Source organism: Cyprinodon tularosa, unplaced genomic scaffold, assembly GCF_016077235.1.
Source record: "Cyprinodon tularosa strain WSP-4 unplaced genomic scaffold, ASM1607723v1 ctg246, whole genome shotgun sequence".
NCBI classification, from domain to species: domain Eukaryota; kingdom Metazoa; phylum Chordata; class Actinopteri; order Cyprinodontiformes; family Cyprinodontidae; genus Cyprinodon; species Cyprinodon tularosa.
This window is the reverse complement of record NW_024038913.1, coordinates 2,475,017-2,482,754: the sequence shown is the minus strand read 5'-3', so window position 1 is coordinate 2,482,754 and position 7,738 is coordinate 2,475,017.

Here is a 7,738-nt window from a genome sequence, read left to right as displayed (position 1 = left end):
CGTGCAAGAATACAGCCACCAGCTTCTGGTTTAAAAAGGTTAATAAATGTGACAACATAGACTGCAAAACATGCACGCACAGCTTAGAGGCTGCGACTCACTGAATGGAGTATATAGACTCCCCACTGTTTTAGTGGTTGACATCTGCTGTGGTAGCACTCCTGAGTCATTTACTCATGTTGTGTTTCATCAGATGCTCACAGAACTCTGTCTTCTCGTCGAAAACAAAATCTTTCTGAAGAGAAAATGATGAAATCATATGGCTGATTTACTTAGGGATGTGTTATAAAGGCAGTCTTTCAGCTTTGATAGCTAAAATTTACAAATTAAAACTTTACATATGTAACCGGGTGGTCTAGTGGGTGTAAATTCCCACCCGTTTTGGGTCCTTGAACACATCACAGCTCCGTTTCTTTACCTTCACGTCTGCTTTACAGAATTGACAGGCTCATTAGCGTATATAGGCACCAGGTGTGCAAGCAAGCTATGAGAGTCGGCTTAGTTTGGTGTGCAGTAGATTCTTCTGAGCATTGGGAGCCGTGCTGCTACACAGAATTTGGATCTTGGTACTGCGCTGCTGGAAAAGTTTTCATGGAAGCGTCTGCATATATCCCTGTCTGAGGCTGATGAAGGTACATTGTTTTCTTTTATTTCTGTATTTCCTGTATAATGGTCCGCAGACACTTTATTGTTTTTTTGGTTGTTACAGATTGCTGCTGTTGCTTATTATGCTCTCACCATTGAGACCCCTTTTTTATTATGCTCTCACCATTGAGACCCCTTTTTTTTGTTATGCTCTTGGTAAAAGGTTTTCTCTGGAGCTAGAGTTGCAGCACGGGCACTACAGAACCAGAACGACCATTTATTTATTTTATTAATAAGCTGATTGGGCGCAGCTCTATAGGACGCAACGTGAGATTCGTGTTCTTCTAAATTAATATAATCTTGTTTGATCTTGTGTGCTACTAACGTGGTTTGCAGTGTTTTCTAGAGTCTCAGATTGCTTCTTCTGTCACGGGTTCTTGTGCCTTATTGGATTTTAAAATAGAATAATAAAGTTGTCTTCCAATTGTAAAATAATCCATAAATAAAATATATAATTTGTATACTAAATCTGTTTCCTCATTTCAAGCCAGACTTACCTAGGTACATTTAATTGGGAGACCCTAGGCTACTTGATACTTTTAGTGGTCTACTAGTTGGTTTAGGGCCACGTCCTCGGTCACAATCCGGGTAATTCCCCCGTGTTACAATTTTCTGGCGTTGCTGGTAGGATCTGGCAGTTGGAACAGATAGTGTTTGTGTGTATAGATCCTTTTTTTTTTCCTCTTCTTTCTTCTCTTGATTTTAATTGTGCTGGTTCTGTGGTGCTCTAGTAGAGATCCTTATAGATTTTTTTTTTTTGGGTGAGAGCATAATAGTGCAACAGTAAGCACATCGTGGGACCTAGCTGGATAGACGAAGCTGTGACCAAGGATCATCATTTCCTGGTGCGATGGATGAGGAACTTCAAGAACTCCGTGTTCGAGTCCAGCAGTTGGAGGCCGAAAGGAGCCGTCTGCAGCAGGAGAGGGATTCTGCATTAGCAAGTTCAAATCGACAGGATGATGTACAAGCTGGCCCAAGTACAAGTGGCACTCCGACGAACAGGGGGGCTGATCGCATAATCTACCTACCAAGAGAGAGAAAATGTCCAATCTTCAGAGGAACTCATGGTGTTGGGGTGGAGGACTGGATAGAAGAGGTTCGCACCAGTATGCGAGTCCGCCATGTTGGACCCACAGATCAGGCTGCTTTCATTTTTGACCATCTTGAAGGGGAAGCTCGAGATGAGATCAAATATAGGTCATCATCTGAACGTGAGGATCCAGAAACTGTTTTCACCATTTTAAAGGAACTGTATGGTTGCCAACAGTCGTATGTCTCATTACAGGAGGACTTCTTTTCACGGAGACAGTTAGATGGTGAATCTTTGCAGGAATTCTCTCATTCATTGTTTTGCTTAATGGACAAAGTTAAATCTAGTGCTCCCCATGCTGTGTTAAATGCAGACATTTTACTTCGTGATCAATTTATTCAGAATGTTAGTAGTTCTGACCTGCGTAGAGAGCTAAAACGTTATGCTCGTGATAATCCAAGGTGTACATTACTTGAGGTTAGAGCGGAGGCCATTATGTGGGAGCGTGAGGGTGGGGTGGAAAATAAAAGTAGGGTGGTCCCCTCCTTTTGTGCTGTACAGAGTGCCAGTGTGCCCCCTTCCTTAACTGACCCTCCTTCCAGTTGTGTTGCTTCTCAACTTGCTACTCTTAATTCAATTGTGCAAAAACAGCAGGAACAGTTGGATCAGATTACTCAATGTCTTGCAGCTATGCAGCAGGTTTCGGTGGCTAGGCCTCTCAGTCCTAGTAGTGTGATATGTCACAAATGTCAGCAGCCAGGCCACATTGCTCGGTATTGTACAGTTCGTGGCCGTTTTAAGCCCCCGTGTGCCAGTGGTACCCCTCAGGTCCAAGCCACCACTAGTTCTCAGTTGCAGGGAAACTAACTCCCCCTAGTGTTAGGAGCCAGACATTAGGAGGGGGTGGTCCAGGCTCAGAGGGTCCTCAAATGGATGAGGTGGCTGAGTGTTTAATTGCACCTTGCCCTGAAGTTACTGTGAAACTATCTGGAGTTCCAGTACAATGTATTCTTGACACTGGGTCTATGGTTTCTACCATTTCAGAGAGTTTCTTTAAAAAGCATTTTCCAGATAAGCTAAAGGCATGCCATTGGTTGGAGTTGAGAGCAGCAAATGGGTTGAGTATCCCTTACTTGGGCTATCTTGAGCCTGATATTGAGGTGTGTGGGGTAGTCATCCCCAGAAGAGGGATCCTTGTTGTTAGGGACCCTCCATGCCAAGCAAAGTTACCCCAGGTACCAGGCATAATTGGGATGAATATAATAAAAGCCCATTATCTTCAGCTATTTGACCAGCATGGCCCTGATTTGTTTAAACTCACTTCTGTTTTGGGGGCCCCTACTTCCTGGCTTCCTGCCTTTCAGCTATGTCAACAGGCTGAGAGTCAAAAAGACCAAATTCAAACCAGTGTTGCAAAGCTTCGTGGTAGAAGACCTGTTGTGGTCCCTGCAGGCACTACTAAATTTGTACCTGCCACTTGTTCAGCCATGTTGACGCAGGCTGGGGGCGCATTAATTGAGCCGTTAGATAGGTTTGGCTTACCTGAGGGTTTGTTGGTGTCTCCTTCCCTTCTACAGGTTTTTAGGGGCACTGTTTATGTCCCTGTGGTGAATGTAGGGGTATGTACCGTTTCACTAAAACCCCGTTGTGCTTTGGGTGTCGTGTCCCCTGTAGAAGTGGTCAGCTTACCGTCAGAATTGCAGGAAGTCCCTTGTGTACAGGAGCAAGTTGTGGCTGCAGTCAGATCTCATACTGCTCAGACTGGGTCGGTTGGAGAAAAGATAACGTCACTTAATCTCTCTATGCTGGATAGGGAAGAGCAGCATAAAGTGAGAGCGTTATTGCTAAAATACGAGTCTGTGTTCTCTGCTTTTGATGGCGACCTTGGGGTTACCAACTTGATCGAGCATACCATCCCACTGTTAGACACTGTTCCTGTACGGCAGCGGTATCGGCGTATCCCTCCATCTGAGTACGAAGCAGTTAAGTCACATATTAACCAGCTGCTGGCAACCCAGGTCATTCGTGAAAGCAGTAGCCCTTATGCCTCGCCAATTGTCCTGGTTCGAAAGAAGGACGGCAGTCTTCGCCTTTGTGTGGACTACAGACAGCTCAATAAAAAGACCAGAAAGGATGCTTTCCCATTGCCTCGAATAGAAGAAACATTGGACTCTCTATCGGGTGCTCGTTGGTTCACAACCATGGACCTTGCTTGTGGTTATAACCAGGTTCCAGTTGCAGAAAATGATCGCCCAAAAACTGCCTTCTGCACGCCGTTTGGCCTCTTTGAATTCAATCGAATGCCATTCGGGTTGTGCAATGCACCAGGAACTTTTCAACGTTTGATGGAGAGGATGTTTGGGGCTCAGCATGGTCAGTCACTCTTGTTATACCTGGATGATATTGTTGTGTTCTCTTCCAGTGTTGATCAACACCTGGCACGGCTCGAGGTGGTGTTAAGTCGTCTAAAACAAGAAGGACTGAAGGTCAAGTTGGAGAAATGTGACTTCTTCAAAAAGCAGGTTCAGTACCTGGGACATTGCATCTCTGAGGACGGTGTGGCCACAGATCCAGGCAAGATCGCAGCAGTGTCAAACTGGCCTCACCCTACCAATGTCTCAGAGCTCCGGTCCTTCCTTGGGTTTGCCAATTATTACCGGAGGTTTGTTGAAGGATTCTCTCAATTGGCTGGCCCCCTTCATCGCCTTGTTTCCAGACATCCTGCCTCGAAGACGCGTCGAGGACAAGGGAAACTATTGGAAGGAGCGTGGTCAGAAGACTGTGAAAGGAGCTTCCAGGAACTAAAGGCCAAGCTTGTAAGTGCTCCCACTCTTGCTTTTGCTGATTTCTCATTGCCCTTCATTTTAGAGGTAGACGCCAGCCACAGTGGGTTGGGAGCCGTGCTGTCGCAGGAGCAGAGTGGACGGGTACGACCAATTGCATATGCCAGCCGCAGCTTGCATGCTGCTGAGAAAAGTTACAGCTCCATGAAACTTGAGATGTTGGCCATGAAGTGGGCCATGACTGAAAAGTTCAAAGAGTACCTGTGGGGCCACCGATGTGTCGTCTGGACTGACAATAACCCATTGAGCCATTTGGACACTGCCAAACTGGGGGCCACGGAGCATCGGTGGGTTGCTGAACTTTCTGCATTTGACTATACAGTCAGGTATCGTCCAGGTCGTGTGAATAAGAATGCTGATGCCCTCTCAAGACAATCAATAAATGGGGACCGAATACAACTACAGCACCACCTCCCTGGGACAGCAGTTCCAGAAATCTGTGAGAGGGCTGGTGGGCTACAGGAGGATGCAGCCCAGTTGGCAATTATTGCCCTTCCATCTCGCAGCAGAGAAGATCTGTGCATACTTCAAGGAGCTGATCCAGCCATTTCAGCCTTCCTGGACTTTTGGCAGCAACAAAGGGTGCCGAGCCGGGCTGAAAAGGAGCGTTTGGGGCCAGGCGCACGTGGACTTCTGAAACAGTGGGACCGAATTGTCCAGAAGGAAGGCGTCTTGTACCGGCGCACGTGGAGACCAGATGGTGGAGAAGAAGTTTTTCAGGTTCTTCTCCCACAGAGTTTAAAAACAGAGGTGTTGCAGGAGCTTCATCAACATCATGGCCACCAGGGGGTCGAGAGGACGATTAATGTGGTGAAGCAGAGATGTTTCTGGCCGGGAGTGGACAAAGATGTAAAGGATTGGTGCGAACAGTGTGAGAGGTGTACCCTTGCTAAGAACACCCAGCCAAGAGTTCGAGCCCCTATGGGTCACCTTCTCGCTTCAAGACCAAATCAGCTGTTGGCCATTGATTTCACACTTCTGGAACCAGCCCGTGATGGAAGGGAGCTGGTGATGGTGATGACAGATGTATTTTCAAAGTTCACCCAAGCTGTCCCAACACGTGATCAGAAAGCAACAACTGTGGCAAAGGTTCTGGTTCGTGAGTGGTTCTACCGTTTTGGGGTGCCGGCCCGTATCCACTCGGATCAGGGGAGGAACTTTGAAAGTGTCCTGGTACAACAGCTATGTGAGTTGTATGGAGTGCAGAAGAGTCGCACTACACCCTACCATCCACAGGGAAATGGACAATGTGAAAGGTTCAATCGAACTATGTTCAATCTGCTTCGTTCCCTAGCACCAGAGGAAAAACGAAATTGGCCAGAACATCTCCCACAGCTTGTCTTCTATTACAACACCACTGCCCATCAGTCGACTGGTGAATCACCTCACTTCCTCATGTTTGGACAAGAGCCCCACCTGCCAGTGGACTTTCTGCTTGGCCATCTTCCTGAGCCCACAGGATCTAAAGTTTGTGATTGGGTGGCAGAGCACAGGAGGCGTCTAAATATGGCCATTGACGTTGTTAAAGGCAGAGTGGAGTTGGCAGCCCACAGGAGAAAAGTGAGACATGATGAAAAGGTCACCTGCGAGCCACTGGAAGTTGGGCAAAGAGTGTATCTGCGTGATGTTGGCCCAGGGCGCCGAAAGATCCAGGATGCATGGGGCTCCACGGTGTACCAGGTCGTGAAAGCACCAAGTTCCGACGGTGTGGTCTATTCAATTGCTCCTGTTGACAAGCTCCATCTGGTTAGACAAGTACATCGTACCTCTATAAAGCCTGCCCTGTCGATCACGGAGACCTGCAATGATTGGTCACAGCAGGCACCTGAGGAGAACATTGATGAGGATGATGTGGCGTCTGGATCTTGGTTGGTGCTCCGAGAGACTGGCAGTAATGCAGCCATGCCATTGGTACAAGAACCATCAGATATCCCTACAGTTCGGACGCCTGTTGAAGTGCCACAGTCTCCACAAACCTCTCAAAGCAGTAGGGTTGGGCCTAGAAGATCAACTCGTAAAACTGCTGGAAAACACTCCAATCCCCATCGTCTCCCAGTACCTGCAAGGAATGAAGATAGTGGGGCTGCTGCTTCTCTGATCCCTGGTGCCAGCAGCTTAGCTACAGCCATTTTTCGGCCTTGGTCCTAGACTTTATCGTTGGGCCACCGATCCACAGAGGGGGGGTAGGATGTAACCGGGTGGTCTAGTGGGTGTAAATTCCCACCCGTTTTGGGTCCTTGAACACATCACAGCTCCGTTTCTTTACCTTCACGTCTGCTTTACAGAATTGACAGGCTCATTAGCGTATATAGGCACCAGGTGTGCAAGCAAGCTATGAGAGTCGGCTTAGTTTGGTGTGCAGTAGATTCTTCTGAGCATTGGGAGCCGTGCTGCTACACAGAATTTGGATCTTGGTACTGCGCTGCTGGAAAAGTTTTCATGGAAGCGTCTGCATATATCCCTGTCTGAGGCTGATGAAGATTGCTGCTGTTGCTTATTATGCTCTCACCATTGAGACCCCTTTTTTATTATGCTCTCACCATTGAGACCCCTTTTTTTTGTTATGCTCTTGGTAAAAGGTTTTCTCTGGAGCTAGAGTTGCAGCACGGGCACTACAGAACCAGAACGACCATTTATTTATTTTATTAATAAGCTGATTGGGCGCAGCTCTATAGGACGCAACGTGAGATTCGTGTTCTTCTAAATTAATATAATCTTGTTTGATCTTGTGTGCTACTAACGTGGTTTGCAGTGTTTTCTAGAGTCTCAGATTGCTTCTTCTGTCACGGGTTCTTGTGCCTTATTGGATTTTAAAATAGAATAATAAAGTTGTCTTCCAATTGTAAAATAATCCATAAATAAAATATATAATTTGTATACTAAATCTGTTTCCTCATTTCAAGCCAGACTTACCTAGGTACATTTAATTGGGAGACCCTAGGCTACTTGATACTTTTAGTGGTCTACTAGTTGGTTTAGGGCCACGTCCTCGGTCACAATCCGGGTAATTCCCCCGTGTTACACATACATTAAAAAAAGCTTTTATTTAAAAGGATCAATAAGAATTCTCCTTCTAATTAAATAAACTGTGATTTTTCCTTTACTATATGTCAAGTTAATAGATGTAAGCTAGTTGCAGAGCTTTACAGCTCCTACTCACAAGGTTCATTTTGTGTTCATCTGCATTTAAGACATTTGTAAATAAACCATTATTGTT